This window comes from Colletes gigas, unplaced genomic scaffold (assembly GCF_013123115.1).
Source record: "Colletes gigas isolate AHSC1104 unplaced genomic scaffold, ASM1312311v1 Colletes_gigas_Sc00011, whole genome shotgun sequence".
NCBI lineage: Eukaryota > Metazoa > Arthropoda > Insecta > Hymenoptera > Colletidae > Colletes > Colletes gigas.
The window spans coordinates 3,869,681-3,885,346 of NW_025106640.1; positions in this window are offsets into that span (position 1 = coordinate 3,869,681).

Genomic DNA, 15,666 nt, shown 5'->3' on the forward strand with positions numbered 1-15,666 from the left:
AGAACCACCCCTCATCGATATTTCCACCCGAGTTTAATAATATCTCGATGAATACGTTTTATCCTCCGATCGACAGACGAAATGACGTTGTTTCGACGCTATAACGTATGGCGGGGATACTCTGTTTCTCTTGGAGAAACAATAGGGGGGGATGAGGGGTAAGTTTATTCGCGAGACGATACGTTAAGAGCCGCGATTTCGATGATTCGATACGGGGATATAGGAACAATCGTAAAACAATACTTATTGCTATCGAATTCGTCCGATAAACGTATAATAATAACGAGGCGAGCCCGTTTCCTTTTCGTTTCGCCCGTAAACAGTTACCGCCGTGAAATTTACGGACGCGATAAAGGAGGAAGGAAAGAGGGATGGAATAGAGATTCCGGGGCGAGTTCGTGCAGCTGCGCGAGACGTTTCTTGAGAGTTTATTTTTCAATGTCTAGCCGCGTCGTGGAACAATAACGTAGCAAAACGATATAATGGACTTCACCCTGACCGATACACGGAATTAACCTGGGCAATAAAAATTAAAAATACTCGAAGGAACGTGCTCTACCCTTCGCTCGATACCAGAGCTTTTTTAGTTTCAAAAACAAAACACAAGGCGCATACCAATAATAACTTCTTGGAATTATGGATCTTCGTACGGTTCCTTTTACATTAATTTTACGAGGGACTTTTTTCGTATCGTTTGACGTCACGAAACCCCTTATTAATGCGAGTTCGGACATTATTTCCATCGTTAAAATATATTGGGACTTTAAAGGCAGAAAAATACAATATTAAAGCAATGTAGCGGAGCAGCGTAATTTACTAAATTGCGTCGTTCTTCGCTGATAATGATCGACCTTGTTATTTTCTCACCGGAAGAGGAAAATCGAGCAAACAGCTCTCACGGACTTCTGACATGCTATTTGTATTATTATAATAAATCGTACAATTTTTTAGAAAAACAGAGCCATGCTATCGCGGTCAAACTATCTAACAATATATTGTAAACTTGTCAGAGTGTATTCTTTTTGCACGCTAACACAATTTGATCAGTCTTTATTATGTTAGTATTAAAAGTGAAAGATTGAAGGGGGAAGAAAATGCTAAATAAATAGAAAACTTCGAGTATTGTCCACTCGTTGCGATCGAAGAAATCTTCACCGCGGAGAATTATCCAACGATTCGATTCTGGAATTATTCTGAGGAATCGAACCGAGATAATTTCGCAGATTGAATGTTTTGAGGGCGGCGAGGCGGTCGTTTAAGGGATGATCTGCGTCGAAGCCTGTTGATCCTTCCTTTGCCTCGAAAAATTGCATTTCTCACGGCACTTTAGCCCCTTCAGCCAACGATAGATCGGTTCTCCGTCTACCACAGGCCATTTCGATCGTTAAATCGACTTCGCGAAAGTTAATAATATTGTTTATTCTTCGCTGGTTTCGCGGGGAAGCGCTCGAAGAGAAAACAATGGACCCGATGAAAGCGTGCTTATCGTGGAAATCAATGCTTTACATTATGTATTAGATATTGCAAGGGATGCGATGGAAAATAAACTCTGACGATATAGAAACAAACTAGAAGACACGTAAGTTTTAAACGTAAAAAATAATACCAATTTAAAAGCAAGCTATTCCACAGATGTACATAGTTCGCCAGCGACAAATTACATGCAATTCATCGACTCTGGAAAAAGAAATGGCGGAGACAGGAAATTGAAATAGTACCTTGTTCTCTATTTCTTCCCGTGCCTCGTCTTACATTTTACTCTTCCACTTATCTGAAGTTAAATTAAACTTTATGTAAATTTTGTTTTCGCTTCGACTTCTACTTCCCCGTAGCCGCGTAGTTCTACGTAAAATAAACATCCTTCGTTCTAAGTTGAATAAGTATTCTTCCGCTCGCGTCTACTCGGCCGTAATGATTTTCATTTCCCGAGGGATTGTAGAATTTATGGCAACTTTTATTTTTATTTTTCTTTTTCCATGATCTCGCGAAAATATTGCACTCGAGGACGATCAAAGTTTTGTTGGGTTAAACTCGTCTAGTTACTACCGTCTTCGATGTCCAATTCCATCGGGTTCCAATTTTTCCTTCGACTCGATTTGGGACTGTTCCATCGAACTTTAAATTCAATCAATGTCACCGCCCCTCAAAACGCCGAGTTCTCGTGGCAATTTATTTCAGTTTTGTAATTTCCCCGGAGTAGAGCAGTCGCGTCCCCGTCCGTGACGTGATTTTCACGTGAAAATTCTCGAAACTGCGTAAACAAGCGTGCGACATGACGTCGGTCGTGAGTCAAGGGTCACGTGTCAGAAATACTCTCGAGAGCAACGGTCTATTTTCGTCTGTCGTGTTCAAACCGAGGAAGGGATGAAAAGTGTCGCGTGTACCATAGTATTTTACAATGTCAAATACATCGAGTTTCACAAGATCAATGCTTATTTAAAATCTTTTTACGTTGTATTAAATAAAGCACACTGATTTCGAGGAAAGTAGCTTGCAACGACTTATACGTTCATCCCTGTTTGTACAGGCTGAGTAACGTGTCTTGGGAATATTGTTGACGACGAGATTCCTGTACGTATTGTCGTCGAGCATGAAATGTTTCTCAGATATATCAACGAAGATTGCTCGAATCTACATTTCGCACCACCTGGGGCAAATGTAGTTCCTGTTACAGCTACGTGGTCTGAGTAATGGTTCGAATGTGTTGATAAAGCGAGTTGTGCAACTATTATTAAGTAGAAGGAACGGGGGCTGAGATTAACAGTTTTTCGAGAAGCAGCTGCGTTTTATTTTAATCAGCGACACTACGATTTGAGTAGTCGAACAATTTTTTAAATTGCTATTAGGTTTCCCCTTGAGTAACGTGCTTTTGCGTCAAATATATTTCTGGAGACACCCGTCACCTTTCACACGAATCATCCTGCACAATTCAGACGACTGTCAGACAGCTGTGTCTGGTAACTACTGTCTTCCTTCGGGACGTATTTAAAAATATGCTTCCTGGCAGCGACTATTTTACCTCGACGAGAAAGATCAGGTTACAACGATCCTTTTCTGCGTAAAGTTCATCGCGTTGGGGAAGCAAGAATATTTATCGTTTGTAAAATCGCTATTGTTGGATCGTCTTCGTGGCGACGCGAGGGAATCGGTAAAACTAAACTCTTCGGAGAAGCATCGTCGAGTTCACCCTTAATGATCGTTATTCTGGTTTTACGGATACTCCTTGACGTTCTATTTTTCGAGAAATTTAAAGTAGCTTTCTTTTTGCGCGACATAGTTACAGATACGACGAAGATAACGATGGGCTATTGTCTCTATTTTTTAAATAAATTGACGGTACAATTTCGAAGTGTATCTTTCCCTTTTCTCGATACCCTCGAGAAATAGAAATCGTAGAAAAAGTTTCCTTCGCGGAGAATTTATTATTGCACAACGACGCGTCGGTTCTTTTCTTATGCTCCCCTTTGAAGAGGGCTCACAATAAAAATGAATTAAATTTTCCGATAAGTGAGTTCCTTTTGTGATTTCTCTTGCTCGAAGATATCAATGTGAAAGGAAAAATAGCTTTTCTATACGTTCGATTCTCCTATCGCGAGCAACAAATTACACAACCTTAACCGGTCGAAATCGGTATTTATTTCAACGAATTTTTCGATAAGCTGAAACCACAGGGGCGATTAACTTCGTTGAGAAATAAACTCGATTCGATTCGTTCGTGGGAAATAATTAAAAAAACTGTCGAAAGGGATGCAATTTAGGGAACCTTAGTCTACTTGGTCGCTGCAAATTGGAACGAAGAATACTCGTGGCCGCTAGTGGCGCGCGAAGGAAGATAAACACTCTGAGAGAGGAAGTGTCGTCAGGTTTGCCACGGTCGTGCTGCTTTACGAGGCTGTTTTCATAAACGGCAGACGACGATATAATTTTCGTGTCCGTTCCCGCGGGAGCACAGAGAACTGTGTTGGTATCGACCGGGACTCCGCCCTGTTCCCTGCACGCTCTTCTCCTTGCCTCTTTCCCGGTCCTGTACTATCCCGTTTCTGAAAAACATCCCCCTGAACGCCGGAAACGTCTCCATTTTCTACCAAGATCCTCTTAACATTCGGGTCAATTTTACAATCGACCTTAATGACATTTATTTAAAACATTTTCATATCCTACATAGTCGAAGAATTCTAATGACCAGTCGTCCGATTATACATCGATAATCATTTTTCTGACAGCGCGACAAGGTAATGGGTACCGATTAATTTTCGTTTGGATCTTTCCGACGTAGTCGACTCGTTTCTCGCAATCAAGTGATGCATTTGGCTTCGTTAATTCGATAGAACCGTCGCTGATTGTAAATCGATAATCGTTAACGCATTTAATGGATTTGAAACGAGGTATATATCTTCTCTGGTGCGCGATCCTCTCTTCCGCGAGTTTCTCCGACGTCCACCTGGTGACCTACTCTTGCCTGGCTGCGACGCAATTTTCATGACGAATCGAAATTGCGCGAGATAAATTGCAACTGCTAGCTGCGGGCTGTTCGGGGGATCACGCACACCTTCTGTCTTCCGTCGTGCACGTCGAATCGAGCCGAACATTTCGAAGCAGGTTTACGAGTATCTGGTGAAAAATTCTCGCGAGTCCCGGATTACTGCCGCGAAGAGATTTCTTATTACGAGGGATTCATTAAAATATGAAAAAACCAGCGAGAAGCGTATTTTAAATAACGTTGAAGCTAAAGTCGATAAAAAAATTGAACTTTACACCACGGATATTTTAGACCACGACTATTAACCGCGGTATCATCGTAGGAAATTCACGCTAGGCTGCATTCGGTAATTCAATCGACGCCGATAATTCAAAATTTTATGCCATGGAATTTCGCCGAAATTTAGTGGCATTTCGATATAATAAACGTATCAAATTTGCAGATCACCGTTGGAATATAATCAGTTCGAAACGGTTATCCAAATAATACATCATTCGAGCAAAAGCAATATTCAAACGATTGCGTGCTGGTTTATTTGAGCAATTAATTTTGGAAATTGAAGTTAATCCACGACCATGCATCGTAACGTGTAATTCGTAACCTCGGAGTTTCGAGCAGGTCCGCGATATACCAAAAAGTATTCACGCCATTTAATTCGTAACACCCGAATAAACATGACGCGTGTTCGTTACAAGCGAATTACTTTTAACGAGCTGTAAAAACAATGGCGTTTCGCTTTAGATCCGTTGAAGGACTCGTCAGCGAGGCTAAGATAAGCTTCCCGGATGGAAAATGTCTTCTACAAAGGGTCTTTGGATCATTAAAATAATTTGTTATCCCTCTCTGTACCATCCACTTTGCATGCACGGACGTTAATCGAACATTTTCCAGGGAAACGTTCTCGTATAATCGATCAATCTCTCCAGGAATGAAATTTCTCAATTCCTCGAGAAGTTAAATAAGAAATCCCCCGAGTCTCGGCAGTTTCGATGCATCGGCGCCGCGAGGATTCACAGGGTCGTAGGTGAGCGACGTTCGCGTGGATTTAAATGAAGGAGATTTGCATTCGCTGGAAGCGAGACGATATTCACTTTTATCGCGGTTCGTTTACGTTGGAGAGCATCGCGATTACATTACATTCGTTGCGAAGACACCGGGTATACGGGACAAAGGGTCGCGTCGCCGCGTAGTTTGCATTCCGACCCTCGTAAACCGGCAAGCTTGTGCATAAAAAGGGCATAAATGAATGCTTAACGTCCTGGGTTGCACGACGTCCCTGTTATTTGGGTCGGGATTTAGCGCGTCTTTGAAACACGAACGCGCGCCATCTTCCGCGAGGAAACTTCGCTCTAGCTCCTAGCCAGATACGCGAATTACATAAACGTCCCCAAGACGACGTTGCGCGTCCCGACGCTGCACCAACTGCGCTACTCTCGATCAGGGCTGAGATTACTCGCGCGTATTTTTCGACTCGAGTCAGCTTAGTTCGAATAGGAAAGGATATTCTCTTATCAAATTGCCTAATTTTTAACTGTTCAAACACAATATTTCCATGGATTTTGTTTGGCACTCGACGCGTGAAATCGTATTATGACACCGAGAGAAATGATTTCGTATTACTCTACTCGAATGTCTCGAAATAATTATTTTAATACTTCCAAACTGTGTTCGAAACGCCTCAAGAATATCGAACGTTGAAAACAACCCAGGCACCGTGCCACGAACTCGAGAAAATGGCAGCCGACGAGCGCGTACGCTCCTCGCCGAGAGTTATGAATCCTATCGCGCCGACCTTCCGCGACCATGCAGTTTAATTATAATTGCGGAACTTGGAAAGTTCCGGGGGCCGATGGTAGGGTATTCATCAGCCCCTTTATCTTCCGTGGAACTCGTGCCAGGCTGTTAGTCGAAAGAAGAATATTCGAACTTTCGAATGCCCCCGGCAACTTTCTCTACCGACCCACCCCTGATTCTCATTGAAATCGACAAAAAAGGATCCTCCGGTGCTTCGGGGGAGGGGATGGAGGCACAAAAGGGAGAACCGGACGAGAAGGTGACGGAGGATCTTAAAGGTCGCGAGGTGACTCCGGAAGTGGGTAATAAAAGTTGCATAAGAAGCTGGAAAAAGGCAAGGAACCCCCGAGGGTGGGGGAGGTTGGGAGGTATAACAACGATAAATCATACATGACGCGGGCTTGTTTTTCCATCTCCCCTGCGATGCTTCACAGGCTGAAATATTTCTTCGACCACCTATACATCGATATCGATGGAAGCCTGATACCTTCAGACATTGTTCTGTGTATTAAAATAAATATAAAGACAGAGATCTAAATGTGAAATGTTATGATCAAGGAATAATTGGAATTGAGAAAGATGGTTCTTCGAAATGGTCTCAGTTTTGTACGAAGCACAGAATGCTTCACGTCCTGCAACAAATCAACCAACTGACAGGTGAATGGTGAGCCACAAGGGTCGAGAGCGACTGATCATGAAATAGGGAGGGATTAAAATAAATCCACTCAAGGGAGACGTGCGTGGGATGCGTGAAAATTCGCACGTGCCATCGCCACCAAGAAAATAACCCTCTTCGCTGGATTAAAGCCCTCTCCGACTGCATCCGAGATTATGTCACGCGTCCGCGAAGTTTCTCGATAAAAACAAATAACGATTAACTCGTTCGGCGATTTATTTTCCCGCTATCGATGGAAGAGATACAGATCGCATGGAAATTCGGCTGGAACCGTCGCGATTATCGTTCGGTTCGCGATAGCATCGACATCGATAGCTCGCGGTATCGATACGAATTTCCACCTGCGTACGTGCGCGAAACTCGCGTTCGATTGGCCTCGATGCTCGCCAGATTATCGGCGACAGACATTCGAGACCGTGCCAGAATCGTAGCCGCGTCGAGGATACGTTTGGGACTATTCGAATAATTCAACACTCGTATGTTTTGTACAACGGACGGTCGAATTATTAATTACACAAATTAGATCGTTAGTTGCGCAACGATCGGACAAACATTCACGGCCCTGGTTGTAACAGAATTGGAGTGGATCCAAATTGTTACGACGCAATCGATGTAGAAAATTCTTTGCGCAGCATTTTTGTCGCGTTGCATCTATCGATTTTCAGAGAAGGTAAACACATTATTCTGGGTCTCGTCTCGGGCAAAATATTTCCTCCGCGAGATCATTGCGTCTTCCCTATCACAGTGCTAACGATCCAACATAGATCCTAGATTCTCAAGTCCCAAAGCTGACTCCAGCGTCTGCGTTCATCAAGCCTCGCAAACTTCGTTTCCACTCGCGACAACTTGACCCGCGAGGACCCCAAAGGATCTCGCCGTGGCAAAGGGTTAACTATCCTTGTCTAGATCCCTGTCAACACGAGACACCCCAGGGACCAGTAGACGCGAGCTAGGAAAGTGAATCCGAAAGTGGTTCGTGAAAATCGTTTTCCGCGGATCGTTCGCGAGCCTGTTTGTCGCGTCCCTGGAGAACCCGGGGCGTAGAAGCCCGGAGAACAGGAGTTCCGTAAACAGCCAGTCTACCTCTTTATTTCCGCGAACACGTCCCCCGGGATGATCTACGGCTGACGGGGTCGTCATGCACGATGTACTCCCTGACGCGGCTTCGGGGACGTCAAGGAACATCGGCAGGTCGATGCAAACGATCGTGGCGAATTGAATCCACCCTCTTAGTCGACGCCGTTTCTTTCGTCCGGCGACAAAAGGGAGGATGGCTGTTCCTCGTTGTGTCGATGGGGGATGATCCGCACACACGCGCGAGAGTATGGCCCTTCGGTTCCCCTAGGGCTTGTCTATCGGTGGTCATGGAACACTTCCTCCACGCGCTTAATGGTTAATGGATCAACTAGGAATCCCCTTAAGGCGACCCGGAAGGCGAAATCGGGGGATCGATGGATATCGACGGAGAAAATTGCTCCAGCTTCGATTGTTATCTGGACGAGACACGGGTTTGGGAATTTACGAAAGTACCGTGGTCGAATTTCGACCGTGTTTGGGACGTTGATAATTCTGCGAGACTTCTTCTTGTTAATTGGAATTGTTGGGCTATGGGCTGTGTGATCAAATCAAACTTATTCCAAACATGAAGATATATCATAGAGATTCGTTCGGTTTAAAATCGATTTCTAAACTGTACCTGTTATGAACTCTTATCTTTCTACAATAATCAGTTCATAGAACCCATGACCAAAACAAGAAACACTGGAGATGATTAGAAAATTCTCTCTACAGTTTATTAGTAAACAGATTCCAAAGAAAATCGAGGTTGTACAGGACGAATTCCAATTCCAGCGCGCGAAAAACTCGCAACGAAGGACAATGGGGTGGATTTCACGACGTCGTTCGGAGGTCTTCAACCCCGTTGGAATCTTATCGACGGCGAATTACTCTTCGTCGACGATTTCCACGGGCCCCTGCGGCTCGGAATCTCGATAACGCGCAGAAGGGGTTCCCCCGAAGGACCGAGCCAGTTATCGTAGGGGTTTTTATGTTCCCGCGACGTTGTTTCGAGCAGGGCAATTTCGGGGAAAGTGGGCCCGCCCGTTCGCGCGATAAGATACTAGCCGCGATACCGAGACGCAGCGTCCACGGAGCAGCTTTTCTGCTTGCATTGCGAGCTGACGAAGGCTTTCTCGGTAGAGAAATGGGGAACCGGTGGCTAAACGAGTCTCAGGATGCCTATCCTGAGGGGCTGGAACGAGGGGAACGAAAAACATTCTGAAACTGAGGAGCAAACGAAAGAAAATTCTTACCATTGATATTGTAACTTCTACCGGAGCACGAAAGGGAACTAATTTGACGTTTGACGTTTGATCGCTTAACGAGTCGCGGTTAGACGTTAAAAATTGATTCGACAGACGACGTAGTCGCTTCTTACATGGGTGGATATATGCACACCTGTGCGCGGCGCTGATAACGCCGGATGTCGAGCGCCTTGCTCTGGTTTCAGTCGGTTCCCTAAATCCGCTTAGAACCTGGCTGCAACCATCGCGACGCTAATACGTCAATTACCGGGATCCCTATTTCGAATCAGCTCGCTAATATTACGCGATAACAGCATTAGCATGCTCTAACGTGCAACGAGTACTGGCTTCGCTGCGAGCTTGCTTCTTCGCTCGAGATCTAAGTTTCCTCAGGATCGATGAATCTTGCCTTTCCTAATTCGATTAGTTTTGATGCACGACGAAAGTAAAGTTGCTTGGTGGATCCATTGAATATAATCCTATAACCAATAGATATCTTAACGAATCGCTATATTTTCTCCACGTATACTGTATTTTCTGAACAATGCAAATTTAAAGCAACCCCATTGTTTGCTATTGGTATAGTAAATTTCTATTATCTACAAACATAGGACTATCGCGGAGGGCAAAGCAAGATAGGAGGTCGTATTCGGTAAAGCGTAGTACATCTCCGAGATAAGGAGAAGTCGAGGCTTCAAGTTGAACATCGGAGGCGGGGACACCGAGCGTCGGTTCATAGAAAACCGGAGAGACGTGCAGGTAATGGAGGTTCTCCCCTAATTCAACCTAAGAAAACAAGAAGCACTCGAACAGTTTGGCGGAGCCGAGACCACGAGTGCATCTCGAGGCTCGTGTGTCTCGAGAATAACAGAAACGACGGTAACGATTGTAAACAAGAGAAGCGGAAAAATAGAAGATCGCCGGAAACGATCGGTGGCCGGAACTGGGTTAAATCCCGATCGGGGGCGGCCGGGATTCGAGCTTGACGCGAGAAAGTAATTTGTCTTTGGTCAACCGAATCGATATACAGGGTGGATGAAAGGTGGGGAGCATGGAGATTCCGTGGGATGATCGGGCAAGGCCGAGAACGAGCGAGAAGAAAATGGTCTCCGTGGAGTGGGGGAGGTCGAGGGAGGAAGGGTAGCTGGAGCCGCGTAGGATGCTGGGTCAAAGGAGGATCAGCGGGGTGGGCCAGTTCGTGCCAAGGGTGGGCTGGATTGAATCGAGAGGGTCTGCGTGTTGTCGGATGTCTCGCTGATCGATAACCTAACCTATTAACCCAGTGGGGCAGCGCGCGTGCGTCGTCGACGTGCAGGCGTCACGACTACTCCCGTGACGTCACGGGACTCGTCGCAATATCGATTGAAAAATCCGGGAAATGTCCCTGGACGCCGCGAGACGCGTCGTTCTGGGATTCTGGGCCGTGAGCGCGCAGGCAGGGATTCGGCCAGAGCCTACCACCGCCAGCTCGATGTTCCCTCGACCGCCATGCTTCTCCGTCCGACTGTGTCACTCGTTCTCTGACTCCTCGCAAGTTCTTTGTCCCAAATTTTACAATACCAAGGTATTATATTACACTCGTCGTGAAATCTGATATAATATAAAACGAAATTGATGTAAAATAGTATACATTGCAAATACTTTAGGGGAACATGTGCCAGTATCTTTTTGTATTTAACCATACACTACAAGTTGGTAGCATGGTAGTTCCTTGAATTTTTTTTTATCAGCCATTGAAAGAATTAACCATTTTAGACAACGCCAGATAAGTGAGCGAACAAATCTCGGAATCACTGGTGCTTGCAGTCGAATGTTAAACCTCCTCGAATCGCGATTAAGGTAACTTATGGCCCCCGTAAAGGACGAAATATGCACACATTTACGGAACGACTCGATGCTCGGAGAAATTTCCCCCTGAGCATGTTCCGTATCAGTATCTCCTCCCCCTGATTGCCTCTCCACTATCACCAACAATCGACGCCAGCAATGTTCAATTCTTGATCGAGCATCGTGATTTCGCTGCAATTTCTTCCGGCTTCTCGGCAATTTCCTGCAAATTCCCGTCGCGAGGCTCTCGATATCCGTTACGATATTGTTTACCCCCGTTTTCGATGCACCGGGACGAGCACCGGCTCTAATTTACGTAACCAAGATAGACGCGTCATTGCGCCGCAGTTTTATGCATCGCGTGACCCCGCCCGGCGCGCTGATTATTCGCTACGCAGTCGTACCATGAATTATGGACGAATTCCCACCGTCTGTGCACGTTTATGCGCATTCGAGTATTGAGAATTTCCCTGCCCCCTCACGGTTCGCTGCGTTCCTTTTCTGCTATTTCGTTCGTTCTGTGCATCGAGTAATCCGGGGATCCTTATTTTCTGCATCCCTGGCGCTTCTCTTCCTTCGTTTATCCTTCTCGCTATTCAATTTCACGAATTTTCACGAGAGTCGACTAATAGGAAACAAAAACCTTATTTGCAGACATACATAACTCGAATTTTTGATACAACCTTTAATATTCAATTTAACGTCTGGAACAAAGTACGAAAGCAGGAAGAGTCCTAAACCGTAAAGGTTGAAAAGTCGAAAGTTTGCAAGGTCTGGATATCGTCGTAAAATTATGATTTATTAAATTGTCAAGAATGGTTTGACTGACATTAATGCGCCATGTATACTTTCCAAACTCCATAGCTCTGTGTGCATAATTCATTTGAATCGTGAGGTCAGGGTTCGAAGCAATTACTGTCGTTGGTCTTCGAAGTAATTCCAGAAATAAAAAGGGATATTTTGCAAAGAAATTCGGATGCTGGAATTGGAAGAGTGCTCGGTTAATAGACCATCCAACGGAAGTTCGAGATTCTAGTTTATTACTATAATTATCTCACGCGCGTCCCTTCTTTCCTTGGTTACTATAATTCATCGAGTTATTTTCCCTCTTCTGTGACTCACTTCCGGTCTCCCCTACGAGGCTCGGGCGTCCTGAGGGCCGCGAGTAATTCAATCAATCCGCATCCGTCCGTGTCGAAAGCCGAATAACCGCGGGCTGATTTTATTACACACGACTGCGTATTTTGCCTCACGCAGCCCCGACGCGGATCGATTTTCATAGTCCATTAAGTAATTGCGCCCGTGAACGGCCGCGGATCGCGTAGTCCAGGATCCGCTTCCTGCGGAGAGTAGACGTCGCTCTCCAGTGTGATTTCCGTCCGCCCGCGACAATGTTTACCCTCTCGATTAATCGGGAGACTCGAGCGATCGATACCAGGGCTGGGTCTACTTGTCCAATTTTTCCTCCCTCGAATATTCCAAAATTAAAAGGAACAGGCTTAAGAAATATTTTTCCAAACCATGGATGACAATTATTTTACTCTCACTTAGTCTACATTAACCCTTTGCACTCTAAGAAAACACGATATTATTGTTTTAAAATGGTTATATAAGAAAAGATATCTCTACTTGGATATTTACTATCCATTTCATAAGAAAGTTTGAGTTGGTAGTGAGCGGTCGAAGAAAAGTCTCCGGAGTGCAAAGGGCTAACATCAGTTGCCAGAAGTGTTGGAATATTTATGAAACATTCCAACGATCTCAGTTCCAGACGATAGCAACGAAACAGGTCTCGCGGTAACGGTTACGCTGGAATGGAAACGCTTTTTCCGGGGCAAGACCGACCTACTGGCGAATCGATTGCAGTCTTGTTGAAAAATCACCGACAGCGCGTATTATTCGTCGATGGAGCGTTGCATGGAAGCTGAACTCGTTTGTTATTGTCTGAACCGTGTACGTTGATAAAAGAGTAGATCCTTGGGTACTGCTTCTTGTAGAAGATGGCGATTCTTTCAAAGAAATTTGAGCCCCGCGCTTTTTCACTGACTGTTACTTCTAGATAGAGTATGCAAACGATTCATCTAAAATTTAAATTCGTTGGAATATTTTATAATCAGAAGGGAGGCAGTGATATCGTATAATTCGTACTGAAACTGATGTTTTCTTAATACGCGAGGGTAAATAAAAATTGCAGGAGATACAATAAAGTAAGATTTATTCGGCACAATATATTATATTAAAAAATATATTTCTTCAAAGTGTTCCCACTTGTCGACGTATTCTCGGAATCTTCTTCGTACGGTCTCCAGAGTCCCAAAGTACTTTCTTTCGGTATGGTTGCAATCACATTTGCAATTTTCTCTCGGAGATCTTGCGCAGAGCATTCTTTCTAGCATAAACACGTTCTTCTCTTATCCTCTTTAGCCACAAATTTTACGAAGGTTTGGAGAATGCTCCAGCCACGATAGAAGCCCCAGACTTTTACCTAAATAAAGAATTCAAATTTTTAGAAATGCATAATTATAAAAAAATGTAACAGAAATATGCAACGATTACGAATAAAATATTATAAAAATGCTGAAACGTTCGCAAGGGGCACCATAGAGCGCAGAAGCGCGATTCAGAGCAGAAAGGAAAGATAATGGTGTCACTTTCTGATACCATTGACGGAAACTCTCTCAACAATCGCGTCTAAGAGCCCTCATCCAGTACGTGAGTCACTTTTGCTCCGTGTGTTGGTTCGCGTTAGACCTCCCAGCAATTTTCTATCATTTGGAGGCATCTCGTTGAACAGTGGCTAGCTTTCTCTCGTTCCTTTCTTCGACCGCCGGAGAAGGATTCATAAGTAAGCGGGACCCGCGACACAAAGATTCTCGATAATGTTCTGCCACTTGGTCACCGGTCTAACCCCCTCCCAGACTTTCGTCCGGAAACGGAGGCCATTGTTCCGGTATTGTCGGCTTTATCTAGACCAGAATAATAGGGACGAGTTACTTCGGGCAATCGTGGCGTCATTATTGTCTTTGGGCGCATTATCTTATCACCGGCGAACTGGGCTGCTTGCTTGGCCCCGATAGTGAAAAATGATAACCGGGGTTCGTTCGAACAACTTTGATGAATTCTTTGCTACGACGATAATAACAAGGGAATAGTTAATTACTCGGTAACTGTAACGTTTCTGCAACGAAGATATTACGCAAATAATGTGGTGTAGAACAGGCTCTTTCATAATTACATCTGACTGAGGCACAGCTTCATTTCTACCGAGTTGAACGTATTGCTAGCTTCCTGCGGGTTTTATGAAATGTACATAAATTATTAAACTCGCGCCAGGCACTAATTAAATGCCCCAGTGTTATTAATAGACAGATTTTTTAATTATAGAGTCAATGAAATGGGAGCTTTGCAGAGGGTTGTCCCCCGAATATAATAATTCGTATCTTACGTATTTCTTATATTTCTGCATGTTAAGTGCATTCTGTAGTTTCTCGAGAATTAAAATTTACTATCGTAGAAACAATTAAGGTTCCCTCCGTGGATTCCCCGAGAAACAAATGTCGTCGGTATCGGAGTCGGTCGAGACGGTTTTTTCGTAATTCCACTTGAGGGAAACGCGCAAAGCGGATAAAGTAAACGCGACTAGCCTCCGGCCAGGATTGTTTCCCTGGAAAGGTTCGCGTTAACTTCACACTCGGACGGGAACAGGGAATTCCCTGGCCGTTGCTTGGCTCTCCGTCGAAAGGATTAATTCGATAATGTTACACGAGCGAGCGTAGCTATCTAAGCTCCTTGCGATACAGAAGTGTGTTCCGCCGACGGCCGATACCGGGAAACCGATCGACACAATTACCAAAGTCGCTCCATCGATTGGCCCCCAGACCAGGCTGCACGTTGTAAATCGCGCCCTAAGCTCGGGGTAAATAAACCGCTTGCTGGGAATTACGGCGATGTAACGTTTCACGGGGGCCAATCAATGGCGCTTCCTTCCACTCTCTGGCTTTTGATGTCGGCTTCTGACTCGATGAATTCCTTACGACACTGCAACTTTGCTTCAACTTGGAAACTTGCTCGTCCTCGGTTGCGCTGTTCGTTGGAAGTACACGCTCGGTGCTATTTCATTTTTAGACGAGAATAATCGCGGAGTCTCTGGTCAACGATAAGAGGATCTGATTACAACCACGCGAATCAAGCCCCCATAGAATATTTAATACGACGCAATCATCTCGGGATCGCCGTAACGAGGACGTTTCTTTTCTCCGTCGGTGAGTCGCGTCCTTTGTCCAACTTTATTGTATCGTCACGGAGTGACCGCCATCAAATCAAATTGCATTATCGATCGCGGGCTGGAATCGGTTTTATTAGCGGCCTCGTAAAACATCGAGAGATCGACCGTGAAACCGTGCCAGCCGATAAAGCCCTGGGTAAACCGTACGGACTGCTGGACCGTGTTGCCACGATATTAATGAACACACGTGGGACTAGCGTCCGCCTAAGAACGTAAAGACTATTTTCCCCCATAAATTAAAGCTACCCTGAACACTCGTAAAACTCAGGAGCAAACCAGGAATCGTCCCGTCCGATAGAAC